Genomic DNA, 27,512 nt, shown 5'->3' on the forward strand with positions numbered 1-27,512 from the left:
TTCTCTCTCTTTTGTTTTGGGAATTTTTTTTCCTCTTTATTCTCTTTTGTTTTGGGAATTTTTTTTCCTCTTCCATTTTTTTCCAAGCCCAACAATTGATGATCATTGAGAGGGGGATTTAGAAAAAGTATCACTTACCTTCTTCGGACCATCATTTGGGTGGTAACTGCCAATAAAAGAAAACATTGGCCCACCCAGCTCACCTACACATGACTGTCCTGTCTGCCTGTCTGTTCCAAGTGACTGTCTGGCTGTCAGGTTCCGCCGGATTCCGAGTGAGCAGCTTGTGATTGTCATAGAGGGCAGATTGTGATGTCACACAAAGGGTCCTGCCACATGAATGCCTGTCCATCTGACTGTCTACTACTACTGCTGCTGAATGGGCTCAAAACAGGAAAGCCGTCATTGCACCTGATTGTGCAAGATTCCTCCTTCTCCTCTGCAGCAGCTAGCTGATTGATTTACTCAGCAGCAGTTCGTCAGGGACACAGGCATGCGGCAGCAAAGAGCGAGGAGACAGCTGGCTGCTGCTGCTTGCCTGTTGGTCGTCTGCCTAGTGGGTGTGTGTCTGTTGACGCGACGTCAACAGACGGGGCGGAGCACATGCAAATTTGGCCTCCTACCCAGCTGAGGCACCCTGCCCGCCCGCCGACGACCTAATCACAAAATCAGTTGGATGGCTACTCGTCCTCCGGTCCCTGTCCAGCACTTCAAGTCCTATTCATACCTGCCGTACAGCCTGGTATCTTTCAGACTGCAACGTCAAAGAAGTGATGTGTGTGTGTTAGATGTGTCCGTGGTGCTGATCTCTTCTCCACCAGTGTTGGTGGCCGAATTCCGGTTTGCGCGCTTTGCTGGGACCCCATTCGGGTTATCGCTTCTCGGCCTTTTGGCTAAGATCAAGTGTAGTATCTGTTCTTATCAGTTTAATATCTGATACGCCCCCTATCTGGGGGCCATATATTAAATGGATTTTTAGAACAGGGAGATGGAAGAAGAGCTTGCTCTGTCCACTCCACGCATTGACCTGGTATTGCAGTACTTCCAGGACCGGTGCACCTTCCTAATCTGTTATCCAAAAAAAGACTATTTCCATTCCTGGCACTTGATTTGGAGTATCAATTGTTTGTGCACCTTTGTATTTAGAAATGCATGCATTTGCTGCTTCAAGGTTTAACCCTTGTGCATAAATACTTTCAAATCCTGCCTCAGTGTATCATTTTGTGACTATTTCTTGACTCCTTGAATTGTACTTTCTGGAATCGAGGCAGTTAATTACTTGACGTGACACTACACTTGATATCAGCATATGCGGCCTAGCCAAAAGACCGGAAGCCTGCCTAAATTAAAGGACTTATCAATCGCTGCGACCTCCCAATAAATATGCAAACGCTATGTGACTTACCTACGATCTTACCACGGAAACATCAACTGGATCAAAGCAATGGAATTTTTGGACCCCCTCCCTCTCGATTTGAAATGGCTTGTTTTTTTTTTTTTTTCTTGATCTCTTATATATTTTTTTTCTTTTCTTTTTGCGCTCTCTTTTCTCTCTCTTTTGTTTTGGGAATTTTTTTTCCTCTTTATTCTCTTTTGTTTTGGGAATTTTTTTTCCTCTTCCATTTTTTTCCAAGCCCAACAATTGATGATCATTGAGAGGGGGATTTAGAAAAAGTATCACTTACCTTCTTCGGACCATCATTTGGGTGGTAACTGCCAATAAAAGAAAACATTGGCCCACCCAGCTCACCTACACATGACTGTCCTGTCTGCCTGTCTGTTCCAAGTGACTGTCTGGCTGTCAGGTTCCGCCGGATTCCGAGTGAGCAGCTTGTGATGTCATAGAGGGCAGATTGTGATGTCACACAAAGGGTCCTGCCACATGAATGCCTGTCCATCTGACTGTCTACTACTACTGCTGCTGAATGGGCTCAAAACAGGAAAGCCGTCATTGCACCTGATTGTGCAAGATTCCTCCTTCTCCTCTGCAGCAGCTAGCTGATTGATTTACTCAGCAGCAGTTCGTCAGGGACACAGGCATGCGGCAGCAAAGAGCGAGGAGACAGCTGGCTGCTGCTGCTTGCCTGTTGGTCGTCTGCCTAGTGGGTGTGTGTCTGTTGACGCGACGTCAACAGACGGGGCGGAGCACATGCAAATTTGGCCTCCTACCCAGCTGAGGCACCCTGCCCGCCCGCCGACGACCTAATCACAAAATCAGTTGGATGGCTACTCGTCCTCCGGTCCCTGTCCAGCACTTCAAGTCCTATTCATACCTGCCGTACAGCCTGGTATCTTTCAGACTGCAACGTCAAAGAAGTGATGTGTGTGTGTTAGATGTGTCCGTGGTGCTGATCTCTTCTCCACCAGTGTTGGTGGCCGAATTCCGGTTTGCGCGCTTTGCTGGGACCCCATTCGGGTTATCGCTTCTCGGCCTTTTGGCTAAGATCAAGTGTAGTATCTGTTCTTATCAGTTTAATATCTGATACGCCCCCTATCTGGGGGCCATATATTAAATGGATTTTTAGAACAGGGAGATGGAAGAAGAGCTTGCTCTGTCCACTCCACGCATTGACCTGGTATTGCAGTACTTCCAGGACCGGTGCACCTTCCTAATCTGTTATCCAAAAAAAGACTATTTCCATTCCTGGCACTTGATTTGGAGTATCAATTGTTTGTGCACCTTTGTATTTAGAAATGCATGCATTTGCTGCTTCAAGGTTTAACCCTTGTGCATAAATACTTTCAAATCCTGCCTCAGTGTATCATTTTGTGACTATTTCTTGACTCCTTGAATTGTACTTTCTGGAATCGAGGCAGTTAATTACTTGACGTGACACTACACTTGATATCAGCATATGCGGCCTAGCCAAAAGACCGGAAGCCTGCCTAAATTAAAGGACTTATCAATCGCTGCGACCTCCCAATAAATATGCAAACGCTATGTGACTTACCTACGATCTTACCACGGAAACATCAACTGGATCAAAGCAATGGAATTTTTGGACCCCCTCCCTCTCGATTTGAAATGGCTTGTTTTTTTTTTTTTTTCTTGATCTCTTATATATTTTTTTTCTTTTCTTTTTGCGCTCTCTTTTCTCTCTCTTTTGTTTTGGGAATTTTTTTTCCTCTTTATTCTCTTTTGTTTTGGGAATTTTTTTTCCTCTTCCATTTTTTTCCAAGCCCAACAATTGATGATCATTGAGAGGGGGATTTAGAAAAAGTATCACTTACCTTCTTCGGACCATCATTTGGGTGGTAACTGCCAATAAAAGAAAACATTGGCCCACCCAGCTCACCTACACATGACTGTCCTGTCTGCCTGTCTGTTCCAAGTGACTGTCTGGCTGTCAGGTTCCGCCGGATTCCGAGTGAGCAGCTTGTGATGTCATAGAGGGCAGATTGTGATGTCACACAAAGGGTCCTGCCACATGAATGCCTGTCCATCTGACTGTCTACTACTACTGCTGCTGAATGGGCTCAAAACAGGAAAGCCGTCATTGCACCTGATTGTGCAAGATTCCTCCTTCTCCTCTGCAGCAGCTAGCTGATTGATTTACTCAGCAGCAGTTCGTCAGGGACACAGGCATGCGGCAGCAAAGAGCGAGGAGACAGCTGGCTGCTGCTGCTTGCCTGTTGGTCGTCTGCCTAGTGGGTGTGTGTCTGTTGACGCGACGTCAACAGACGGGGCGGAGCACATGCAAATTTGGCCTCCTACCCAGCTGAGGCACCCTGCCCGCCCGCCGACGACCTAATCACAAAATCAGTTGGATGGCTACTCGTCCTCCGGTCCCTGTCCAGCACTTCAAGTCCTATTCATACCTGCCGTACAGCCTGGTATCTTTCAGACTGCAACGTCAAAGAAGTGATGTGTGTGTGTTAGATGTGTCCGTGGTGCTGATCTCTTCTCCACCAGTGTTGGTGGCCGAATTCCGGTTTGCGCGCTTTGCTGGGACCCCATTCGGGTTATCGCTTCTCGGCCTTTTGGCTAAGATCAAGTGTAGTATCTGTTCTTATCAGTTTAATATCTGATACGCCCCCTATCTGGGGGCCATATATTAAATGGATTTTTAGAACAGGGAGATGGAAGAAGAGCTTGCTCTGTCCACTCCACGCATTGACCTGGTATTGCAGTACTTCCAGGACCGGTGCACCTTCCTAATCTGTTATCCAAAAAAAGACTATTTCCATTCCTGGCACTTGATTTGGAGTATCAATTGTTTGTGCACCTTTGTATTTAGAAATGCATGCATTTGCTGCTTCAAGGTTTAACCCTTGTGCATAAATACTTTCAAATCCTGCCTCAGTGTATCATTTTGTGACTATTTCTTGACTCCTTGAATTGTACTTTCTGGAATCGAGGCAGTTAATTACTTGACGTGACACTACACTTGATATCAGCATATGCGGCCTAGCCAAAAGACCGGAAGCCTGCCTAAATTAAAGGACTTATCAATCGCTGCGACCTCCCAATAAATATGCAAACGCTATGTGACTTACCTACGATCTTACCACGGAAACATCAACTGGATCAAAGCAATGGAATTTTTGGACCCCCTCCCTCTCGATTTGAAATGGCTTGTTTTTTTTTTTTTTTCTTGATCTCTTATATATTTTTTTTCTTTTCTTTTTGCGCTCTCTTTTCTCTCTCTTTTGTTTTGGGAATTTTTTTTCCTCTTTATTCTCTTTTGTTTTGGGAATTTTTTTTCCTCTTCCATTTTTTTCCAAGCCCAACAATTGATGATCATTGAGAGGGGGATTTAGAAAAAGTATCACTTACCTTCTTCGGACCATCATTTGGGTGGTAACTGCCAATAAAAGAAAACATTGGCCCACCCAGCTCACCTACACATGACTGTCCTGTCTGCCTGTCTGTTCCAAGTGACTGTCTGGCTGTCAGGTTCCGCCGGATTCCGAGTGAGCAGCTTGTGATGTCATAGAGGGCAGATTGTGATGTCACACAAAGGGTCCTGCCACATGAATGCCTGTCCATCTGACTGTCTACTACTACTGCTGCTGAATGGGCTCAAAACAGGAAAGCCGTCATTGCACCTGATTGTGCAAGATTCCTCCTTCTCCTCTGCAGCAGCTAGCTGATTGATTTACTCAGCAGCAGTTCGTCAGGGACACAGGCATGCGGCAGCAAAGAGCGAGGAGACAGCTGGCTGCTGCTGCTTGCCTGTTGGTCGTCTGCCTAGTGGGTGTGTGTCTGTTGACGCGACGTCAACAGACGGGGCGGAGCACATGCAAATTTGGCCTCCTACCCAGCTGAGGCACCCTGCCCGCCCGCCGACGACCTAATCACAAAATCAGTTGGATGGCTACTCGTCCTCCGGTCCCTGTCCAGCACTTCAAGTCCTATTCATACCTGCCGTACAGCCTGGTATCTTTCAGACTGCAACGTCAAAGAAGTGATGTGTGTGTGTTAGATGTGTCCGTGGTGCTGATCTCTTCTCCACCAGTGTTGGTGGCCGAATTCCGGTTTGCGCGCTTTGCTGGGACCCCATTCGGGTTATCGCTTCTCGGCCTTTTGGCTAAGATCAAGTGTAGTATCTGTTCTTATCAGTTTAATATCTGATACGCCCCCTATCTGGGGGCCATATATTAAATGGATTTTTAGAACAGGGAGATGGAAGAAGAGCTTGCTCTGTCCACTCCACGCATTGACCTGGTATTGCAGTACTTCCAGGACCGGTGCACCTTCCTAATCTGTTATCCAAAAAAAGACTATTTCCATTCCTGGCACTTGATTTGGAGTATCAATTGTTTGTGCACCTTTGTATTTAGAAATGCATGCATTTGCTGCTTCAAGGTTTAACCCTTGTGCATAAATACTTTCAAATCCTGCCTCAGTGTATCATTTTGTGACTATTTCTTGACTCCTTGAATTGTACTTTCTGGAATCGAGGCAGTTAATTACTTGACGTGACACTACACTTGATATCAGCATATGCGGCCTAGCCAAAAGACCGGAAGCCTGCCTAAATTAAAGGACTTATCAATCGCTGCGACCTCCCAATAAATATGCAAACGCTATGTGACTTACCTACGATCTTACCACGGAAACATCAACTGGATCAAAGCAATGGAATTTTTGGACCCCCTCCCTCTCGATTTGAAATGGCTTGTTTTTTTTTTTTTTTCTTGATCTCTTATATATTTTTTTTCTTTTCTTTTTGCGCTCTCTTTTCTCTCTCTTTTGTTTTGGGAATTTTTTTTCCTCTTTATTCTCTTTTGTTTTGGGAATTTTTTTTCCTCTTCCATTTTTTTCCAAGCCCAACAATTGATGATCATTGAGAGGGGGATTTAGAAAAAGTATCACTTACCTTCTTCGGACCATCATTTGGGTGGTAACTGCCAATAAAAGAAAACATTGGCCCACCCAGCTCACCTACACATGACTGTCCTGTCTGCCTGTCTGTTCCAAGTGACTGTCTGGCTGTCAGGTTCCGCCGGATTCCGAGTGAGCAGCTTGTGATGTCATAGAGGGCAGATTGTGATGTCACACAAAGGGTCCTGCCACATGAATGCCTGTCCATCTGACTGTCTACTACTACTGCTGCTGAATGGGCTCAAAACAGGAAAGCCGTCATTGCACCTGATTGTGCAAGATTCCTCCTTCTCCTCTGCAGCAGCTAGCTGATTGATTTACTCAGCAGCAGTTCGTCAGGGACACAGGCATGCGGCAGCAAAGAGCGAGGAGACAGCTGGCTGCTGCTGCTTGCCTGTTGGTCGTCTGCCTAGTGGGTGTGTGTCTGTTGACGCGACGTCAACAGACGGGGCGGAGCACATGCAAATTTGGCCTCCTACCCAGCTGAGGCACCCTGCCCGCCCGCCGACGACCTAATCACAAAATCAGTTGGATGGCTACTCGTCCTCCGGTCCCTGTCCAGCACTTCAAGTCCTATTCATACCTGCCGTACAGCCTGGTATCTTTCAGACTGCAACGTCAAAGAAGTGATGTGTGTGTGTTAGATGTGTCCGTGGTGCTGATCTCTTCTCCACCAGTGTTGGTGGCCGAATTCCGGTTTGCGCGCTTTGCTGGGACCCCATTCGGGTTATCGCTTCTCGGCCTTTTGGCTAAGATCAAGTGTAGTATCTGTTCTTATCAGTTTAATATCTGATACGCCCCCTATCTGGGGGCCATATATTAAATGGATTTTTAGAACAGGGAGATGGAAGAAGAGCTTGCTCTGTCCACTCCACGCATTGACCTGGTATTGCAGTACTTCCAGGACCGGTGCACCTTCCTAATCTGTTATCCAAAAAAAGACTATTTCCATTCCTGGCACTTGATTTGGAGTATCAATTGTTTGTGCACCTTTGTATTTAGAAATGCATGCATTTGCTGCTTCAAGGTTTAACCCTTGTGCATAAATACTTTCAAATCCTGCCTCAGTGTATCATTTTGTGACTATTTCTTGACTCCTTGAATTGTACTTTCTGGAATCGAGGCAGTTAATTACTTGACGTGACACTACACTTGATATCAGCATATGCGGCCTAGCCAAAAGACCGGAAGCCTGCCTAAATTAAAGGACTTATCAATCGCTGCGACCTCCCAATAAATATGCAAACGCTATGTGACTTACCTACGATCTTACCACGGAAACATCAACTGGATCAAAGCAATGGAATTTTTGGACCCCCTCCCTCTCGATTTGAAATGGCTTGTTTTTTTTTTTTTTCTTGATCTCTTATATATTTTTTTTCTTTTCTTTTTGCGCTCTCTTTTCTCTCTCTTTTGTTTTGGGAATTTTTTTTCCTCTTTATTCTCTTTTGTTTTGGGAATTTTTTTTCCTCTTCCATTTTTTTCCAAGCCCAACAATTGATGATCATTGAGAGGGGGATTTAGAAAAAGTATCACTTACCTTCTTCGGACCATCATTTGGGTGGTAACTGCCAATAAAAGAAAACATTGGCCCACCCAGCTCACCTACACATGACTGTCCTGTCTGCCTGTCTGTTCCAAGTGACTGTCTGGCTGTCAGGTTCCGCCGGATTCCGAGTGAGCAGCTTGTGATGTCATAGAGGGCAGATTGTGATGTCACACAAAGGGTCCTGCCACATGAATGCCTGTCCATCTGACTGTCTACTACTACTGCTGCTGAATGGGCTCAAAACAGGAAAGCCGTCATTGCACCTGATTGTGCAAGATTCCTCCTTCTCCTCTGCAGCAGCTAGCTGATTGATTTACTCAGCAGCAGTTCGTCAGGGACACAGGCATGCGGCAGCAAAGAGCGAGGAGACAGCTGGCTGCTGCTGCTTGCCTGTTGGTCGTCTGCCTAGTGGGTGTGTGTCTGTTGACGCGACGTCAACAGACGGGGCGGAGCACATGCAAATTTGGCCTCCTACCCAGCTGAGGCACCCTGCCCGCCCGCCGACGACCTAATCACAAAATCAGTTGGATGGCTACTCGTCCTCCGGTCCCTGTCCAGCACTTCAAGTCCTATTCATACCTGCCGTACAGCCTGGTATCTTTCAGACTGCAACGTCAAAGAAGTGATGTGTGTGTGTTAGATGTGTCCGTGGTGCTGATCTCTTCTCCACCAGTGTTGGTGGCCGAATTCCGGTTTGCGCGCTTTGCTGGGACCCCATTCGGGTTATCGCTTCTCGGCCTTTTGGCTAAGATCAAGTGTAGTATCTGTTCTTATCAGTTTAATATCTGATACGCCCCCTATCTGGGGGCCATATATTAAATGGATTTTTAGAACAGGGAGATGGAAGAAGAGCTTGCTCTGTCCACTCCACGCATTGACCTGGTATTGCAGTACTTCCAGGACCGGTGCACCTTCCTAATCTGTTATCCAAAAAAAGACTATTTCCATTCCTGGCACTTGATTTGGAGTATCAATTGTTTGTGCACCTTTGTATTTAGAAATGCATGCATTTGCTGCTTCAAGGTTTAACCCTTGTGCATAAATACTTTCAAATCCTGCCTCAGTGTATCATTTTGTGACTATTTCTTGACTCCTTGAATTGTACTTTCTGGAATCGAGGCAGTTAATTACTTGACGTGACACTACACTTGATATCAGCATATGCGGCCTAGCCAAAAGACCGGAAGCCTGCCTAAATTAAAGGACTTATCAATCGCTGCGACCTCCCAATAAATATGCAAACGCTATGTGACTTACCTACGATCTTACCACGGAAACATCAACTGGATCAAAGCAATGGAATTTTTGGACCCCCTCCCTCTCGATTTGAAATGGCTTGTTTTTTTTTTTTTTTCTTGATCTCTTATATATTTTTTTTCTTTTCTTTTTGCGCTCTCTTTTCTCTCTCTTTTGTTTTGGGAATTTTTTTTCCTCTTTATTCTCTTTTGTTTTGGGAATTTTTTTTCCTCTTCCATTTTTTTCCAAGCCCAACAATTGATGATCATTGAGAGGGGGATTTAGAAAAAGTATCACTTACCTTCTTCGGACCATCATTTGGGTGGTAACTGCCAATAAAAGAAAACATTGGCCCACCCAGCTCACCTACACATGACTGTCCTGTCTGCCTGTCTGTTCCAAGTGACTGTCTGGCTGTCAGGTTCCGCCGGATTCCGAGTGAGCAGCTTGTGATGTCATAGAGGGCAGATTGTGATGTCACACAAAGGGTCCTGCCACATGAATGCCTGTCCATCTGACTGTCTACTACTACTGCTGCTGAATGGGCTCAAAACAGGAAAGCCGTCATTGCACCTGATTGTGCAAGATTCCTCCTTCTCCTCTGCAGCAGCTAGCTGATTGATTTACTCAGCAGCAGTTCGTCAGGGACACAGGCATGCGGCAGCAAAGAGCGAGGAGACAGCTGGCTGCTGCTGCTTGCCTGTTGGTCGTCTGCCTAGTGGGTGTGTGTCTGTTGACGCGACGTCAACAGACGGGGCGGAGCACATGCAAATTTGGCCTCCTACCCAGCTGAGGCACCCTGCCCGCCCGCCGACGACCTAATCACAAAATCAGTTGGATGGCTACTCGTCCTCCGGTCCCTGTCCAGCACTTCAAGTCCTATTCATACCTGCCGTACAGCCTGGTATCTTTCAGACTGCAACGTCAAAGAAGTGATGTGTGTGTGTTAGATGTGTCCGTGGTGCTGATCTCTTCTCCACCAGTGTTGGTGGCCGAATTCCGGTTTGCGCGCTTTGCTGGGACCCCATTCGGGTTATCGCTTCTCGGCCTTTTGGCTAAGATCAAGTGTAGTATCTGTTCTTATCAGTTTAATATCTGATACGCCCCCTATCTGGGGGCCATATATTAAATGGATTTTTAGAACAGGGAGATGGAAGAAGAGCTTGCTCTGTCCACTCCACGCATTGACCTGGTATTGCAGTACTTCCAGGACCGGTGCACCTTCCTAATCTGTTATCCAAAAAAAGACTATTTCCATTCCTGGCACTTGATTTGGAGTATCAATTGTTTGTGCACCTTTGTATTTAGAAATGCATGCATTTGCTGCTTCAAGGTTTAACCCTTGTGCATAAATACTTTCAAATCCTGCCTCAGTGTATCATTTTGTGACTATTTCTTGACTCCTTGAATTGTACTTTCTGGAATCGAGGCAGTTAATTACTTGACGTGACACTACACTTGATATCAGCATATGCGGCCTAGCCAAAAGACCGGAAGCCTGCCTAAATTAAAGGACTTATCAATCGCTGCGACCTCCCAATAAATATGCAAACGCTATGTGACTTACCTACGATCTTACCACGGAAACATCAACTGGATCAAAGCAATGGAATTTTTGGACCCCCTCCCTCTCGATTTGAAATGGCTTGTTTTTTTTTTTTTTTCTTGATCTCTTATATATTTTTTTTCTTTTCTTTTTGCGCTCTCTTTTCTCTCTCTTTTGTTTTGGGAATTTTTTTTCCTCTTTATTCTCTTTTGTTTTGGGAATTTTTTTTCCTCTTCCATTTTTTTCCAAGCCCAACAATTGATGATCATTGAGAGGGGGATTTAGAAAAAGTATCACTTACCTTCTTCGGACCATCATTTGGGTGGTAACTGCCAATAAAAGAAAACATTGGCCCACCCAGCTCACCTACACATGACTGTCCTGTCTGCCTGTCTGTTCCAAGTGACTGTCTGGCTGTCAGGTTCCGCCGGATTCCGAGTGAGCAGCTTGTGATGTCATAGAGGGCAGATTGTGATGTCACACAAAGGGTCCTGCCACATGAATGCCTGTCCATCTGACTGTCTACTACTACTGCTGCTGAATGGGCTCAAAACAGGAAAGCCGTCATTGCACCTGATTGTGCAAGATTCCTCCTTCTCCTCTGCAGCAGCTAGCTGATTGATTTACTCAGCAGCAGTTCGTCAGGGACACAGGCATGCGGCAGCAAAGAGCGAGGAGACAGCTGGCTGCTGCTGCTTGCCTGTTGGTCGTCTGCCTAGTGGGTGTGTGTCTGTTGACGCGACGTCAACAGACGGGGCGGAGCACATGCAAATTTGGCCTCCTACCCAGCTGAGGCACCCTGCCCGCCCGCCGACGACCTAATCACAAAATCAGTTGGATGGCTACTCGTCCTCCGGTCCCTGTCCAGCACTTCAAGTCCTATTCATACCTGCCGTACAGCCTGGTATCTTTCAGACTGCAACGTCAAAGAAGTGATGTGTGTGTGTTAGATGTGTCCGTGGTGCTGATCTCTTCTCCACCAGTGTTGGTGGCCGAATTCCGGTTTGCGCGCTTTGCTGGGACCCCATTCGGGTTATCGCTTCTCGGCCTTTTGGCTAAGATCAAGTGTAGTATCTGTTCTTATCAGTTTAATATCTGATACGCCCCCTATCTGGGGGCCATATATTAAATGGATTTTTAGAACAGGGAGATGGAAGAAGAGCTTGCTCTGTCCACTCCACGCATTGACCTGGTATTGCAGTACTTCCAGGACCGGTGCACCTTCCTAATCTGTTATCCAAAAAAAGACTATTTCCATTCCTGGCACTTGATTTGGAGTATCAATTGTTTGTGCACCTTTGTATTTAGAAATGCATGCATTTGCTGCTTCAAGGTTTAACCCTTGTGCATAAATACTTTCAAATCCTGCCTCAGTGTATCATTTTGTGACTATTTCTTGACTCCTTGAATTGTACTTTCTGGAATCGAGGCAGTTAATTACTTGACGTGACACTACACTTGATATCAGCATATGCGGCCTAGCCAAAAGACCGGAAGCCTGCCTAAATTAAAGGACTTATCAATCGCTGCGACCTCCCAATAAATATGCAAACGCTATGTGACTTACCTACGATCTTACCACGGAAACATCAACTGGATCAAAGCAATGGAATTTTTGGACCCCCTCCCTCTCGATTTGAAATGGCTTGTTTTTTTTTTTTTTTCTTGATCTCTTATATATTTTTTTTCTTTTCTTTTTGCGCTCTCTTTTCTCTCTCTTTTGTTTTGGGAATTTTTTTTCCTCTTTATTCTCTTTTGTTTTGGGAATTTTTTTTCCTCTTCCATTTTTTTCCAAGCCCAACAATTGATGATCATTGAGAGGGGGATTTAGAAAAAGTATCACTTACCTTCTTCGGACCATCATTTGGGTGGTAACTGCCAATAAAAGAAAACATTGGCCCACCCAGCTCACCTACACATGACTGTCCTGTCTGCCTGTCTGTTCCAAGTGACTGTCTGGCTGTCAGGTTCCGCCGGATTCCGAGTGAGCAGCTTGTGATGTCATAGAGGGCAGATTGTGATGTCACACAAAGGGTCCTGCCACATGAATGCCTGTCCATCTGACTGTCTACTACTACTGCTGCTGAATGGGCTCAAAACAGGAAAGCCGTCATTGCACCTGATTGTGCAAGATTCCTCCTTCTCCTCTGCAGCAGCTAGCTGATTGATTTACTCAGCAGCAGTTCGTCAGGGACACAGGCATGCGGCAGCAAAGAGCGAGGAGACAGCTGGCTGCTGCTGCTTGCCTGTTGGTCGTCTGCCTAGTGGGTGTGTGTCTGTTGACGCGACGTCAACAGACGGGGCGGAGCACATGCAAATTTGGCCTCCTACCCAGCTGAGGCACCCTGCCCGCCCGCCGACGACCTAATCACAAAATCAGTTGGATGGCTACTCGTCCTCCGGTCCCTGTCCAGCACTTCAAGTCCTATTCATACCTGCCGTACAGCCTGGTATCTTTCAGACTGCAACGTCAAAGAAGTGATGTGTGTGTGTTAGATGTGTCCGTGGTGCTGATCTCTTCTCCACCAGTGTTGGTGGCCGAATTCCGGTTTGCGCGCTTTGCTGGGACCCCATTCGGGTTATCGCTTCTCGGCCTTTTGGCTAAGATCAAGTGTAGTATCTGTTCTTATCAGTTTAATATCTGATACGCCCCCTATCTGGGGGCCATATATTAAATGGATTTTTAGAACAGGGAGATGGAAGAAGAGCTTGCTCTGTCCACTCCACGCATTGACCTGGTATTGCAGTACTTCCAGGACCGGTGCACCTTCCTAATCTGTTATCCAAAAAAAGACTATTTCCATTCCTGGCACTTGATTTGGAGTATCAATTGTTTGTGCACCTTTGTATTTAGAAATGCATGCATTTGCTGCTTCAAGGTTTAACCCTTGTGCATAAATACTTTCAAATCCTGCCTCAGTGTATCATTTTGTGACTATTTCTTGACTCCTTGAATTGTACTTTCTGGAATCGAGGCAGTTAATTACTTGACGTGACACTACACTTGATATCAGCATATGCGGCCTAGCCAAAAGACCGGAAGCCTGCCTAAATTAAAGGACTTATCAATCGCTGCGACCTCCCAATAAATATGCAAACGCTATGTGACTTACCTACGATCTTACCACGGAAACATCAACTGGATCAAAGCAATGGAATTTTTGGACCCCCTCCCTCTCGATTTGAAATGGCTTGTTTTTTTTTTTTTTTCTTGATCTCTTATATATTTTTTTTCTTTTCTTTTTGCGCTCTCTTTTCTCTCTCTTTTGTTTTGGGAATTTTTTTTCCTCTTTATTCTCTTTTGTTTTGGGAATTTTTTTTCCTCTTCCATTTTTTTCCAAGCCCAACAATTGATGATCATTGAGAGGGGGATTTAGAAAAAGTATCACTTACCTTCTTCGGACCATCATTTGGGTGGTAACTGCCAATAAAAGAAAACATTGGCCCACCCAGCTCACCTACACATGACTGTCCTGTCTGCCTGTCTGTTCCAAGTGACTGTCTGGCTGTCAGGTTCCGCCGGATTCCGAGTGAGCAGCTTGTGATGTCATAGAGGGCAGATTGTGATGTCACACAAAGGGTCCTGCCACATGAATGCCTGTCCATCTGACTGTCTACTACTACTGCTGCTGAATGGGCTCAAAACAGGAAAGCCGTCATTGCACCTGATTGTGCAAGATTCCTCCTTCTCCTCTGCAGCAGCTAGCTGATTGATTTACTCAGCAGCAGTTCGTCAGGGACACAGGCATGCGGCAGCAAAGAGCGAGGAGACAGCTGGCTGCTGCTGCTTGCCTGTTGGTCGTCTGCCTAGTGGGTGTGTGTCTGTTGACGCGACGTCAACAGACGGGGCGGAGCACATGCAAATTTGGCCTCCTACCCAGCTGAGGCACCCTGCCCGCCCGCCGACGACCTAATCACAAAATCAGTTGGATGGCTACTCGTCCTCCGGTCCCTGTCCAGCACTTCAAGTCCTATTCATACCTGCCGTACAGCCTGGTATCTTTCAGACTGCAACGTCAAAGAAGTGATGTGTGTGTGTTAGATGTGTCCGTGGTGCTGATCTCTTCTCCACCAGTGTTGGTGGCCGAATTCCGGTTTGCGCGCTTTGCTGGGACCCCATTCGGGTTATCGCTTCTCGGCCTTTTGGCTAAGATCAAGTGTAGTATCTGTTCTTATCAGTTTAATATCTGATACGCCCCCTATCTGGGGGCCATATATTAAATGGATTTTTAGAACAGGGAGATGGAAGAAGAGCTTGCTCTGTCCACTCCACGCATTGACCTGGTATTGCAGTACTTCCAGGACCGGTGCACCTTCCTAATCTGTTATCCAAAAAAAGACTATTTCCATTCCTGGCACTTGATTTGGAGTATCAATTGTTTGTGCACCTTTGTATTTAGAAATGCATGCATTTGCTGCTTCAAGGTTTAACCCTTGTGCATAAATACTTTCAAATCCTGCCTCAGTGTATCATTTTGTGACTATTTCTTGACTCCTTGAATTGTACTTTCTGGAATCGAGGCAGTTAATTACTTGACGTGACACTACACTTGATATCAGCATATGCGGCCTAGCCAAAAGACCGGAAGCCTGCCTAAATTAAAGGACTTATCAATCGCTGCGACCTCCCAATAAATATGCAAACGCTATGTGACTTACCTACGATCTTACCACGGAAACATCAACTGGATCAAAGCAATGGAATTTTTGGACCCCCTCCCTCTCGATTTGAAATGGCTTGTTTTTTTTTTTTTTTCTTGATCTCTTATATATTTTTTTTCTTTTCTTTTTGCGCTCTCTTTTCTCTCTCTTTTGTTTTGGGAATTTTTTTTCCTCTTTATTCTCTTTTGTTTTGGGAATTTTTTTTCCTCTTCCATTTTTTTCCAAGCCCAACAATTGATGATCATTGAGAGGGGGATTTAGAAAAAGTATCACTTACCTTCTTCGGACCATCATTTGGGTGGTAACTGCCAATAAAAGAAAACATTGGCCCACCCAGCTCACCTACACATGACTGTCCTGTCTGCCTGTCTGTTCCAAGTGACTGTCTGGCTGTCAGGTTCCGCCGGATTCCGAGTGAGCAGCTTGTGATGTCATAGAGGGCAGATTGTGATGTCACACAAAGGGTCCTGCCACATGAATGCCTGTCCATCTGACTGTCTACTACTACTGCTGCTGAATGGGCTCAAAACAGGAAAGCCGTCATTGCACCTGATTGTGCAAGATTCCTCCTTCTCCTCTGCAGCAGCTAGCTGATTGATTTACTCAGCAGCAGTTCGTCAGGGACACAGGCATGCGGCAGCAAAGAGCGAGGAGACAGCTGGCTGCTGCTGCTTGCCTGTTGGTCGTCTGCCTAGTGGGTGTGTGTCTGTTGACGCGACGTCAACAGACGGGGCGGAGCACATGCAAATTTGGCCTCCTACCCAGCTGAGGCACCCTGCCCGCCCGCCGACGACCTAATCACAAAATCAGTTGGATGGCTACTCGTCCTCCGGTCCCTGTCCAGCACTTCAAGTCCTATTCATACCTGCCGTACAGCCTGGTATCTTTCAGACTGCAACGTCAAAGAAGTGATGTGTGTGTGTTAGATGTGTCCGTGGTGCTGATCTCTTCTCCACCAGTGTTGGTGGCCGAATTCCGGTTTGCGCGCTTTGCTGGGACCCCATTCGGGTTATCGCTTCTCGGCCTTTTGGCTAAGATCAAGTGTAGTATCTGTTCTTATCAGTTTAATATCTGATACGCCCCCTATCTGGGGGCCATATATTAAATGGATTTTTAGAACAGGGAGATGGAAGAAGAGCTTGCTCTGTCCACTCCACGCATTGACCTGGTATTGCAGTACTTCCAGGACCGGTGCACCTTCCTAATCTGTTATCCAAAAAAAGACTATTTCCATTCCTGGCACTTGATTTGGAGTATCAATTGTTTGTGCACCTTTGTATTTAGAAATGCATGCATTTGCTGCTTCAAGGTTTAACCCTTGTGCATAAATACTTTCAAATCCTGCCTCAGTGTATCATTTTGTGACTATTTCTTGACTCCTTGAATTGTACTTTCTGGAATCGAGGCAGTTAATTACTTGACGTGACACTACACTTGATATCAGCATATGCGGCCTAGCCAAAAGACCGGAAGCCTGCCTAAATTAAAGGACTTATCAATCGCTGCGACCTCCCAATAAATATGCAAACGCTATGTGACTTACCTACGATCTTACCACGGAAACATCAACTGGATCAAAGCAATGGAATTTTTGGACCCCCTCCCTCTCGATTTGAAATGGCTTGTTTTTTTTTTTTTTTCTTGATCTCTTATATATTTTTTTTCTTTTCTTTTTGCGCTCTCTTTTCTCTCTCTTTTGTTTTGGGAATTTTTTTTCCTCTTTATTCTCTTTTGTTTTGGGAATTTTTTTTCCTCTTCCATTTTTTTCCAAGCCCAACAATTGATGATCATTGAGAGGGGGATTTAGAAAAAGTATCACTTACCTTCTTCGGACCATCATTTGGGTGGTAACTGCCAATAAAAGAAAACATTGGCCCACCCAGCTCACCTACACATGACTGTCCTGTCTGCCTGTCTGTTCCAAGTGACTGTCTGGCTGTCAGGTTCCGCCGGATTCCGAGTGAGCAGCTTGTGATGTCATAGAGGGCAGATTGTGATGTCACACAAAGGGTCCTGCCACATGAATGCCTGTCCATCTGACTGTCTACTACTACTGCTGCTGAATGGGCTCAAAACAGGAAAGCCGTCATTGCACCTGATTGTGCAAGATTCCTCCTTCTCCTCTGCAGCAGCTAGCTGATTGATTTACTCAGCAGCAGTTCGTCAGGGACACAGGCATGCGGCAGCAAAGAGCGAGGAGACAGCTGGCTGCTGCTGCTTGCCTGTTGGTCGTCTGCCTAGTGGGTGTGTGTCTGTTGACGCGACGTCAACAGACGGGGCGGAGCACATGCAAATTTGGCCTCCTACCCAGCTGAGGCACCCTGCCCGCCCGCCGACGACCTAATCACAAAATCAGTTGGATGGCTACTCGTCCTCCGGTCCCTGTCCAGCACTTCAAGTCCTATTCATACCTGCCGTACAGCCTGGTATCTTTCAGACTGCAACGTCAAAGAAGTGATGTGTGTGTGTTAGATGTGTCCGTGGTGCTGATCTCTTCTCCACCAGTGTTGGTGGCCGAATTCCGGTTTGCGCGCTTTGCTGGGACCCCATTCGGGTTATCGCTTCTCGGCCTTTTGGCTAAGATCAAGTGTAGTATCTGTTCTTATCAGTTTAATATCTGATACGCCCCCTATCTGGGGGCCATATATTAAATGGATTTTTAGAACAGGGAGATGGAAGAAGAGCTTGCTCTGTCCACTCCACGCATTGACCTGGTATTGCAGTACTTCCAGGACCGGTGCACCTTCCTAATCTGTTATCCAAAAAAAGACTATTTCCATTCCTGGCACTTGATTTGGAGTATCAATTGTTTGTGCACCTTTGTATTTAGAAATGCATGCATTTGCTGCTTCAAGGTTTAACCCTTGTGCATAAATACTTTCAAATCCTGCCTCAGTGTATCATTTTGTGACTATTTCTTGACTCCTTGAATTGTACTTTCTGGAATCGAGGCAGTTAATTACTTGACGTGACACTACACTTGATATCAGCATATGCGGCCTAGCCAAAAGACCGGAAGCCTGCCTAAATTAAAGGACTTATCAATCGCTGCGACCTCCCAATAAATATGCAAACGCTATGTGACTTACCTACGATCTTACCACGGAAACATCAACTGGATCAAAGCAATGGAATTTTTGGACCCCCTCCCTCTCGATTTGAAATGGCTTGTTTTTTTTTTTTTTTCTTGATCTCTTATATATTTTTTTTCTTTTCTTTTTGCGCTCTCTTTTCTCTCTCTTTTGTTTTGGGAATTTTTTTTCCTCTTTATTCTCTTTTGTTTTGGGAATTTTTTTTCCTCTTCCATTTTTTTCCAAGCCCAACAATTGATGATCATTGAGAGGGGGATTTAGAAAAAGTATCACTTACCTTCTTCGGACCATCATTTGGGTGGTAACTGCCAATAAAAGAAAACATTGGCCCACCCAGCTCACCTACACATGACTGTCCTGTCTGCCTGTCTGTTCCAAGTGACTGTCTGGCTGTCAGGTTCCGCCGGATTCCGAGTGAGCAGCTTGTGATGTCATAGAGGGCAGATTGTGATGTCACACAAAGGGTCCTGCCACATGAATGCCTGTCCATCTGACTGTCTACTACTACTGCTGCTGAATGGGCTCAAAACAGGAAAGCCGTCATTGCACCTGATTGTGCAAGATTCCTCCTTCTCCTCTGCAGCAGCTAGCTGATTGATTTACTCAGCAGCAGTTCGTCAGGGACACAGGCATGCGGCAGCAAAGAGCGAGGAGACAGCTGGCTGCTGCTGCTTGCCTGTTGGTCGTCTGCCTAGTGGGTGTGTGTCTGTTGACGCGACGTCAACAGACGGGGCGGAGCACATGCAAATTTGGCCTCCTACCCAGCTGAGGCACCCTGCCCGCCCGCCGACGACCTAATCACAAAATCAGTTGGATGGCTACTCGTCCTCCGGTCCCTGTCCAGCACTTCAAGTCCTATTCATACCTGCCGTACAGCCTGGTATCTTTCAGACTGCAACGTCAAAGAAGTGATGTGTGTGTGTTAGATGTGTCCGTGGTGCTGATCTCTTCTCCACCAGTGTTGGTGGCCGAATTCCGGTTTGCGCGCTTTGCTGGGACCCCATTCGGGTTATCGCTTCTCGGCCTTTTGGCTAAGATCAAGTGTAGTATCTGTTCTTATCAGTTTAATATCTGATACGCCCCCTATCTGGGGGCCATATATTAAATGGATTTTTAGAACAGGGAGATGGAAGAAGAGCTTGCTCTGTCCACTCCACGCATTGACCTGGTATTGCAGTACTTCCAGGACCGGTGCACCTTCCTAATCTGTTATCCAAAAAAAGACTATTTCCATTCCTGGCACTTGATTTGGAGTATCAATTGTTTGTGCACCTTTGTATTTAGAAATGCATGCATTTGCTGCTTCAAGGTTTAACCCTTGTGCATAAATACTTTCAAATCCTGCCTCAGTGTATCATTTTGTGACTATTTCTTGACTCCTTGAATTGTACTTTCTGGAATCGAGGCAGTTAATTACTTGACGTGACACTACACTTGATATCAGCATATGCGGCCTAGCCAAAAGACCGGAAGCCTGCCTAAATTAAAGGACTTATCAATCGCTGCGACCTCCCAATAAATATGCAAACGCTATGTGACTTACCTACGATCTTACCACGGAAACATCAACTGGATCAAAGCAATGGAATTTTTGGACCCCCTCCCTCTCGATTTGAAATGGCTTGTTTTTTTTTTTTTTTCTTGATCTCTTATATATTTTTTTTCTTTTCTTTTTGCGCTCTCTTTTCTCTCTCTTTTGTTTTGGGAATTTTTTTTCCTCTTTATTCTCTTTTGTTTTGGGAATTTTTTTTCCTCTTCCATTTTTTTCCAAGCCCAACAATTGATGATCATTGAGAGGGGGATTTAGAAAAAGTATCACTTACCTTCTTCGGACCATCATTTGGGTGGTAACTGCCAATAAAAGAAAACATTGGCCCACCCAGCTCACCTACACATGACTGTCCTGTCTGCCTGTCTGTTCCAAGTGACTGTCTGGCTGTCAGGTTCCGCCGGATTCCGAGTGAGCAGCTTGTGATGTCATAGAGGGCAGATTGTGATGTCACACAAAGGGTCCTGCCACATGAATGCCTGTCCATCTGACTGTCTACTACTACTGCTGCTGAATGGGCTCAAAACAGGAAAGCCGTCATTGCACCTGATTGTGCAAGATTCCTCCTTCTCCTCTGCAGCAGCTAGCTGATTGATTTACTCAGCAGCAGTTCGTCAGGGACACAGGCATGCGGCAGCAAAGAGCGAGGAGACAGCTGGCTGCTGCTGCTTGCCTGTTGGTCGTCTGCCTAGTGGGTGTGTGTCTGTTGACGCGACGTCAACAGACGGGGCGGAGCACATGCAAATTTGGCCTCCTACCCAGCTGAGGCACCCTGCCCGCCCTCCGACGACCTAATCACAAAATCAGTTGGATGGCTACTCGTCCTCCGGTCCCTGTCCAGCACTTCAAGTCCTATTCATACCTGCCGTACAGCCTGGTATCTTTCAGACTGCAACGTCAAAGAAGTGATGTGTGTGTGTTAGATGTGTCCGTGGTGCTGATCTCTTCTCCACCAGTGTTGGTGGCCGAATTCCGGTTTGCGCGCTTTGCTGGGACCCCATTCGGGTTATCGCTTCTCGGCCTTTTGGCTAAGATCAAGTGTAGTATCTGTTCTTATCAGTTTAATATCTGATACGCCCCCTATCTGGGGGCCATATATTAAATGGATTTTTAGAACAGGGAGATGGAAGAAGAGCTTGCTCTGTCCACTCCACGCATTGACCTGGTATTGCAGTACTTCCAGGACCGGTGCACCTTCCTAATCTGTTATCCAAAAAAAGACTATTTCCATTCCTGGCACTTGATTTGGAGTATCAATTGTTTGTGCACCTTTGTATTTAGAAATGCATGCATTTGCTGCTTCAAGGTTTAACCCTTGTGCATAAATACTTTCAAATCCTGCCTCAGTGTATCATTTTGTGACTATTTCTTGACTCCTTGAATTGTACTTTCTGGAATCGAGGCAGTTAATTACTTGACGTGACACTACACTTGATATCAGCATATGCGGCCTAGCCAAAAGACCGGAAGCCTGCCTAAATTAAAGGACTTATCAATCGCTGCGACCTCCCAATAAATATGCAAACGCTATGTGACTTACCTACGATCTTACCACGGAAACATCAACTGGATCAAAGCAATGGAATTTTTGGACCCCCTCCCTCTCGATTTGAAATGGCTTGTTTTTTTTTTTTTTTCTTGATCTCTTATATATTTTTTTTCTTTTCTTTTTGCGCTCTCTTTTCTCTCTCTTTTGTTTTGGGAATTTTTTTTCCTCTTTATTCTCTTTTGTTTTGGGAATTTTTTTTCCTCTTCCATTTTTTTCCAAGCCCAACAATTGATGATCATTGAGAGGGGGATTTAGAAAAAGTATCACTTACCTTCTTCGGACCATCATTTGGGTGGTAACTGCCAATAAAAGAAAACATTGGCCCACCCAGCTCACCTACACATGACTGTCCTGTCTGCCTGTCTGTTCCAAGTGACTGTCTGGCTGTCAGGTTCCGCCGGATTCCGAGTGAGCAGCTTGTGATGTCATAGAGGGCAGATTGTGATGTCACACAAAGGGTCCTGCCACATGAATGCCTGTCCATCTGACTGTCTACTACTACTGCTGCTGAATGGGCTCAAAACAGGAAAGCCGTCATTGCACCTGATTGTGCAAGATTCCTCCTTCTCCTCTGCAGCAGCTAGCTGATTGATTTACTCAGCAGCAGTTCGTCAGGGACACAGGCATGCGGCAGCAAAGAGCGAGGAGACAGCTGGCTGCTGCTGCTTGCCTGTTGGTCGTCTGCCTAGTGGGTGTGTGTCTGTTGACGCGACGTCAACAGACGGGGCGGAGCACATGCAAATTTGGCCTCCTACCCAGCTGAGGCACCCTGCCCGCCCGCCGACGACCTAATCACAAAATCAGTTGGATGGCTACTCGTCCTCCGGTCCCTGTCCAGCACTTCAAGTCCTATTCATACCTGCCGTACAGCCTGGTATCTTTCAGACTGCAACGTCAAAGAAGTGATGTGTGTGTGTTAGATGTGTCCGTGGTGCTGATCTCTTCTCCACCAGTGTTGGTGGCCGAATTCCGGTTTGCGCGCTTTGCTGGGACCCCATTCGGGTTATCGCTTCTCGGCCTTTTGGCTAAGATCAAGTGTAGTATCTGTTCTTATCAGTTTAATATCTGATACGCCCCCTATCTGGGGGCCATATATTAAATGGATTTTTAGAACAGGGAGATGGAAGAAGAGCTTGCTCTGTCCACTCCACGCATTGACCTGGTATTGCAGTACTTCCAGGACCGGTGCACCTTCCTAATCTGTTATCCAAAAAAAGACTATTTCCATTCCTGGCACTTGATTTGGAGTATCAATTGTTTGTGCACCTTTGTATTTAGAAATGCATGCATTTGCTGCTTCAAGGTTTAACCCTTGTGCATAAATACTTTCAAATCCTGCCTCAGTGTATCATTTTGTGACTATTTCTTGACTCCTTGAATTGTACTTTCTGGAATCGAGGCAGTTAATTACTTGACGTGACACTACACTTGATATCAGCATATGCGGCCTAGCCAAAAGACCGGAAGCCTGCCTAAATTAAAGGACTTATCAATCGCTGCGACCTCCCAATAAATATGCAAACGCTATGTGACTTACCTACGATCTTACCACGGAAACATCAACTGGATCAAAGCAATGGAATTTTTGGACCCCCTCCCTCTCGATTTGAAATGGCTTGTTTTTTTTTTTTTTTCTTGATCTCTTATATATTTTTTTTCTTTTCTTTTTGCGCTCTCTTTTCTCTCTCTTTTGTTTTGGGAATTTTTTTTCCTCTTTATTCTCTTTTGTTTTGGGAATTTTTTTTCCTCTTCCATTTTTTTCCAAGCCCAACAATTGATGATCATTGAGAGGGGGATTTAGAAAAAGTATCACTTACCTTCTTCGGACCATCATTTGGGTGGTAACTGCCAATAAAAGAAAACATTGGCCCACCCAGCTCACCTACACATGACTGTCCTGTCTGCCTGTCTGTTCCAAGTGACTGTCTGGCTGTCAGGTTCCGCCGGATTCCGAGTGAGCAGCTTGTGATGTCATAGAGGGCAGATTGTGATGTCACACAAAGGGTCCTGCCACATGAATGCCTGTCCATCTGACTGTCTACTACTACTGCTGCTGAATGGGCTCAAAACAGGAAAGCCGTCATTGCACCTGATTGTGCAAGATTCCTCCTTCTCCTCTGCAGCAGCTAGCTGATTGATTTACTCAGCAGCAGTTCGTCAGGGACACAGGCATGCGGCAGCAAAGAGCGAGGAGACAGCTGGCTGCTGCTGCTTGCCTGTTGGTCGTCTGCCTAGTGGGTGTGTGTCTGTTGACGCGACGTCAACAGACGGGGCGGAGCACATGCAAATTTGGCCTCCTACCCAGCTGAGGCACCCTGCCCGCCCGCCGACGACCTAATCACAAAATCAGTTGGATGGCTACTCGTCCTCCGGTCCCTGTCCAGCACTTCAAGTCCTATTCATACCTGCCGTACAGCCTGGTATCTTTCAGACTGCAACGTCAAAGAAGTGATGTGTGTGTGTTAGATGTGTCCGTGGTGCTGATCTCTTCTCCACCAGTGTTGGTGGCCGAATTCCGGTTTGCGCGCTTTGCTGGGACCCCATTCGGGTTATCGCTTCTCGGCCTTTTGGCTAAGATCAAGTGTAGTATCTGTTCTTATCAGTTTAATATCTGATACGCCCCCTATCTGGGGGCCATATATTAAATGGATTTTTAGAACAGGGAGATGGAAGAAGAGCTTGCTCTGTCCACTCCACGCATTGACCTGGTATTGCAGTACTTCCAGGACCGGTGCACCTTCCTAATCTGTTATCCAAAAAAAGACTATTTCCATTCCTGGCACTTGATTTGGAGTATCAATTGTTTGTGCACCTTTGTATTTAGAAATGCATGCATTTGCTGCTTCAAGGTTTAACCCTTGTGCATAAATACTTTCAAATCCTGCCTCAGTGTATCATTTTGTGACTATTTCTTGACTCCTTGAATTGTACTTTCTGGAATCGAGGCAGTTAATTACTTGACGTGACACTACACTTGATATCAGCATATGCGGCCTAGCCAAAAGACCGGAAGCCTGCCTAAATTAAAGGACTTATCAATCGCTGCGACCTCCCAATAAATATGCAAACGCTATGTGACTTACCTACGATCTTACCACGGAAACATCAACTGGATCAAAGCAATGGAATTTTTGGACCCCCTCCCTCTCGATTTGAAATGGCTTGTTTTTTTTTTTTTTTCTTGATCTCTTATATATTTTTTTTCTTTTCTTTTTGCGCTCTCTTTTCTCTCTCTTTTGTTTTGGGAATTTTTTTTCCTCTTTATTCTCTTTTGTTTTGGGAATTTTTTTTCCTCTTCCATTTTTTTCCAAGCCCAACAATTGATGATCATTGAGAGGGGGATTTAGAAAAAGTATCACTTACCTTCTTCGGACCATCATTTGGGTGGTAACTGCCAATAAAAGAAAACATTGGCCCACCCAGCTCACCTACACATGACTGTCCTGTCTGCCTGTCTGTTCCAAGTGACTGTCTGGCTGTCAGGTTCCGCCGGATTCCGAGTGAGCAGCTTGTGATGTCATAGAGGGCAGATTGTGATGTCACACAAAGGGTCCTGCCACATGAATGCCTGTCCATCTGACTGTCTACTACTACTGCTGCTGAATGGGCTCAAAACAGGAAAGCCGTCATTGCACCTGATTGTGCAAGATTCCTCCTTCTCCTCTGCAGCAGCTAGCTGATTGATTTACTCAGCAGCAGTTCGTCAGGGACACAGGCATGCGGCAGCAAAGAGCGAGGAGACAGCTGGCTGCTGCTGCTTGCCTGTTGGTCGTCTGCCTAGTGGGTGTGTGTCTGTTGACGCGACGTCAACAGACGGGGCGGAGCACATGCAAATTTGGCCTCCTACCCAGCTGAGGCACCCTGCCCGCCCGCCGACGACCTAATCACAAAATCAGTTGGATGGCTACTCGTCCTCCGGTCCCTGTCCAGCACTTCAAGTCCTATTCATACCTGCCGTACAGCCTGGTATCTTTCAGACTGCAACGTCAAAGAAGTGATGTGTGTGTGTTAGATGTGTCCGTGGTGCTGATCTCTTCTCCACCAGTGTTGGTGGCCGAATTCCGGTTTGCGCGCTTTGCTGGGACCCCATTCGGGTTATCGCTTCTCGGCCTTTTGGCTGCGATCTGGGTTTATAGCCCAGCGTGGCTGAAGGGTTTGAGTGCAGGGGTCCTTCGGCGGGACTCCTGGGACGTTTGAGGAGGGATCGTTGTTTCGCTTTTGGAGGAAAAGGAGGAATACGGACGGCGGCAGGATGTCTTACGTAAAGAATACCCTGAGGATTATTTTTGAGAAGGCGGTTCCGAATAGCATGCTGGTCTACTTGGTGGAGGAGGTAATGGGAAAATTGTTGGGGGTGCAGAAGAGAGAAATTTTTTGTATTCAGGAGATACAGCAAATGAAGCAATTTGATGTAACCTTCGTGGAAAATGGTGTATATCATGAGGTGTTGGGCAAAATTGAAATGTTTAAAGATGACCCAGTGATTGTAGGGTTGATTGTTCTCCCAGCGCTGAGTGAGGAGATCCCCCTCACCATACATATGTTCGACCCCTTCGTGAAAATTGAGAGGATTTTTGCCTTCTTGCGTCAGTATTGCTCCTCCATAAAAGGGGGGGTAATGCAGAAGAACGTTTGTGGTATATTTAACGGGGCCTGGAAATTTTGGGTCAGACTGAAAACAGATGATAAGGCCCTCGATAGAAAAGTGCACCCCCCAGCCTCCTTTTCTGTTGGTGACTTTAGAGGGTATTTACACTACCCTGGACAACCGGAATTTTGTAGGCTTTGTAAGCAGTTCGGGCATAGGAAGGGTGACTGCCCGAAGGAAGTTTTTTGTAAGAATTGTGGCAAAAAGGGTCATGAAGCCTTCAAATGTCCTGACCCCAGGAGGTGTGACTTTTGTGGGGAAGAAGGGCATATGGCACGTTCCTGTCCTAAAGAGAGCCACGAAAGATATAGAGGTAAAGAACCAGGCGAATACGCGCAGGAAAATGCTGAGCTTTTTGAGAGAAGGCAGCAAGAGTTCCGCAGAAAACAGGAGGAGGAGGAAAGGGCTCGGAGGGAGGAAAATCAGGCGGGTGTTGTACCTGGTCACTCCCCTATAGCCCAGGAGATGGTGGATGTCGATAATGTGCAAGTGGAGGAGGGTAATGAGGCACAGCTGTCACCAGCAGCTTCTCAATTTGAGACTGGGATGGATGGTGTGTCGGGCGTGTGCTATAGCCCGTGTAGTAGTGGCATAGGCCCTGGAAGTCCAGCTGAAAATATGGAGTCAGATGACGCTGGTGGGGACTGGAATACAAAATGCAGGGCTACGCCGGGAGGTGAAAGCCCGGGGACAGATTATGATGCGACACCGGACATATTTAGAGAAACGAGTCGTGCCGCAAAGAAACCCAGGACGGAGGGGTTTGATGATAAAGAAATCCCTATGAGGGAGGCGATGCTGACACTTCCGAGCATGGGTATCGTGCGAATGACCCCGGAAGAGATTCAGCAGGAGGTGGAAAATAGACAGGCTTTTGGTTTGGAGCAGAACCAACGTTTGTTGCAGAAGCTTGGGGGGCCTCATGCCCCTGATAAAGACAAAGATGCGGGATAGGGTTTTTTTGTTTGGTTTTTCCTCCCTGTAGTATGTAATGCCTATGAAGGTAATAGGTATAGCATCCTTAAATGTGAGAGGATGTAAGTCCCTTTCGAGGAGGGCGGCAATTTTGGACTATGTCAGAAATATTAAATCAGATATAATTTGCCTGCAGGAGTGTGGGATCGATGAAGCACCCAGAAGTGCAGAATGGAGGGAGGGTTTTTCTTTGTGGAGCGGTTCTAGGGAAAACAAAAATGATGGGGTGGGAGTACTTATTAAGGGGAATAAGTTTAAAGTTAATTCATATACCATTATTGAGCGGGGTAGATGTTTACTGGTAGAAGTAGATTATGGGGGGTGGAGGTTTAATCTAATTAATGTTTATGCGCATGCTGACAAAAATTTGAGGAAAAA

At 46.0% G+C, this 27,512-nt stretch overlaps 16 non-coding genes across 16 annotated transcripts; all 16 read left to right on the forward strand.

Annotated features, from left to right (window-relative positions):
- Nucleotides 1-873: 873 nt before the first annotated feature.
- Nucleotides 874-1,064, forward strand: LOC146055704 (U2 spliceosomal RNA). Its single transcript, XR_014468864.1, has one exon. It is a non-coding gene; the product is annotated as a U2 spliceosomal RNA (small nuclear RNA).
- A 1,355-nt stretch (nucleotides 1,065-2,419) lies between these two features.
- Nucleotides 2,420-2,610, forward strand: LOC146055716 (U2 spliceosomal RNA). Its single transcript, XR_014468875.1, has one exon. It is a non-coding gene; the product is annotated as a U2 spliceosomal RNA (small nuclear RNA).
- Nucleotides 2,611-3,965: 1,355 nt separating this feature from the next.
- LOC146055728 (U2 spliceosomal RNA) lies at nucleotides 3,966-4,156 on the forward strand. Its single transcript, XR_014468886.1, has one exon. It is a non-coding gene; the product is annotated as a U2 spliceosomal RNA (small nuclear RNA).
- Nucleotides 4,157-5,511: 1,355 nt separating this feature from the next.
- On the forward strand, nucleotides 5,512-5,702 carry LOC146055740 (U2 spliceosomal RNA). The gene has a single exon (XR_014468897.1). It is a non-coding gene; the product is annotated as a U2 spliceosomal RNA (small nuclear RNA).
- A 1,355-nt stretch (nucleotides 5,703-7,057) lies between these two features.
- LOC146055747 (U2 spliceosomal RNA) lies at nucleotides 7,058-7,248 on the forward strand. The gene has a single exon (XR_014468902.1). It is a non-coding gene; the product is annotated as a U2 spliceosomal RNA (small nuclear RNA).
- Nucleotides 7,249-8,602: 1,354 nt separating this feature from the next.
- On the forward strand, nucleotides 8,603-8,793 carry LOC146055705 (U2 spliceosomal RNA). The gene has a single exon (XR_014468865.1). It is a non-coding gene; the product is annotated as a U2 spliceosomal RNA (small nuclear RNA).
- Nucleotides 8,794-10,148: 1,355 nt separating this feature from the next.
- Nucleotides 10,149-10,339, forward strand: LOC146055706 (U2 spliceosomal RNA). The gene has a single exon (XR_014468866.1). It is a non-coding gene; the product is annotated as a U2 spliceosomal RNA (small nuclear RNA).
- Nucleotides 10,340-11,694: 1,355 nt separating this feature from the next.
- On the forward strand, nucleotides 11,695-11,885 carry LOC146055707 (U2 spliceosomal RNA). Its single transcript, XR_014468867.1, has one exon. It is a non-coding gene; the product is annotated as a U2 spliceosomal RNA (small nuclear RNA).
- Nucleotides 11,886-13,240: 1,355 nt separating this feature from the next.
- Nucleotides 13,241-13,431, forward strand: LOC146055708 (U2 spliceosomal RNA). The gene has a single exon (XR_014468868.1). It is a non-coding gene; the product is annotated as a U2 spliceosomal RNA (small nuclear RNA).
- A 1,355-nt stretch (nucleotides 13,432-14,786) lies between these two features.
- Nucleotides 14,787-14,977, forward strand: LOC146055709 (U2 spliceosomal RNA). Its single transcript, XR_014468869.1, has one exon. It is a non-coding gene; the product is annotated as a U2 spliceosomal RNA (small nuclear RNA).
- A 1,355-nt stretch (nucleotides 14,978-16,332) lies between these two features.
- Nucleotides 16,333-16,523, forward strand: LOC146055710 (U2 spliceosomal RNA). The gene has a single exon (XR_014468870.1). It is a non-coding gene; the product is annotated as a U2 spliceosomal RNA (small nuclear RNA).
- A 1,355-nt stretch (nucleotides 16,524-17,878) lies between these two features.
- On the forward strand, nucleotides 17,879-18,069 carry LOC146055711 (U2 spliceosomal RNA). The gene has a single exon (XR_014468871.1). It is a non-coding gene; the product is annotated as a U2 spliceosomal RNA (small nuclear RNA).
- A 1,355-nt stretch (nucleotides 18,070-19,424) lies between these two features.
- LOC146055712 (U2 spliceosomal RNA) lies at nucleotides 19,425-19,615 on the forward strand. Its single transcript, XR_014468872.1, has one exon. It is a non-coding gene; the product is annotated as a U2 spliceosomal RNA (small nuclear RNA).
- A 1,355-nt stretch (nucleotides 19,616-20,970) lies between these two features.
- LOC146055714 (U2 spliceosomal RNA) lies at nucleotides 20,971-21,161 on the forward strand. Its single transcript, XR_014468873.1, has one exon. It is a non-coding gene; the product is annotated as a U2 spliceosomal RNA (small nuclear RNA).
- A 1,355-nt stretch (nucleotides 21,162-22,516) lies between these two features.
- LOC146055715 (U2 spliceosomal RNA) lies at nucleotides 22,517-22,707 on the forward strand. Its single transcript, XR_014468874.1, has one exon. It is a non-coding gene; the product is annotated as a U2 spliceosomal RNA (small nuclear RNA).
- Nucleotides 22,708-24,062: 1,355 nt separating this feature from the next.
- Nucleotides 24,063-24,253, forward strand: LOC146055717 (U2 spliceosomal RNA). Its single transcript, XR_014468876.1, has one exon. It is a non-coding gene; the product is annotated as a U2 spliceosomal RNA (small nuclear RNA).
- Nucleotides 24,254-27,512: the final 3,259 nt, after the last annotated feature.

The sequence above is a fragment of the Crinia signifera genome, unplaced genomic scaffold (assembly GCF_055691185.1).
Source record: "Crinia signifera unplaced genomic scaffold, ASM5569118v1 HAP2_SCAFFOLD_547, whole genome shotgun sequence".
NCBI lineage: Eukaryota > Metazoa > Chordata > Amphibia > Anura > Myobatrachidae > Crinia > Crinia signifera.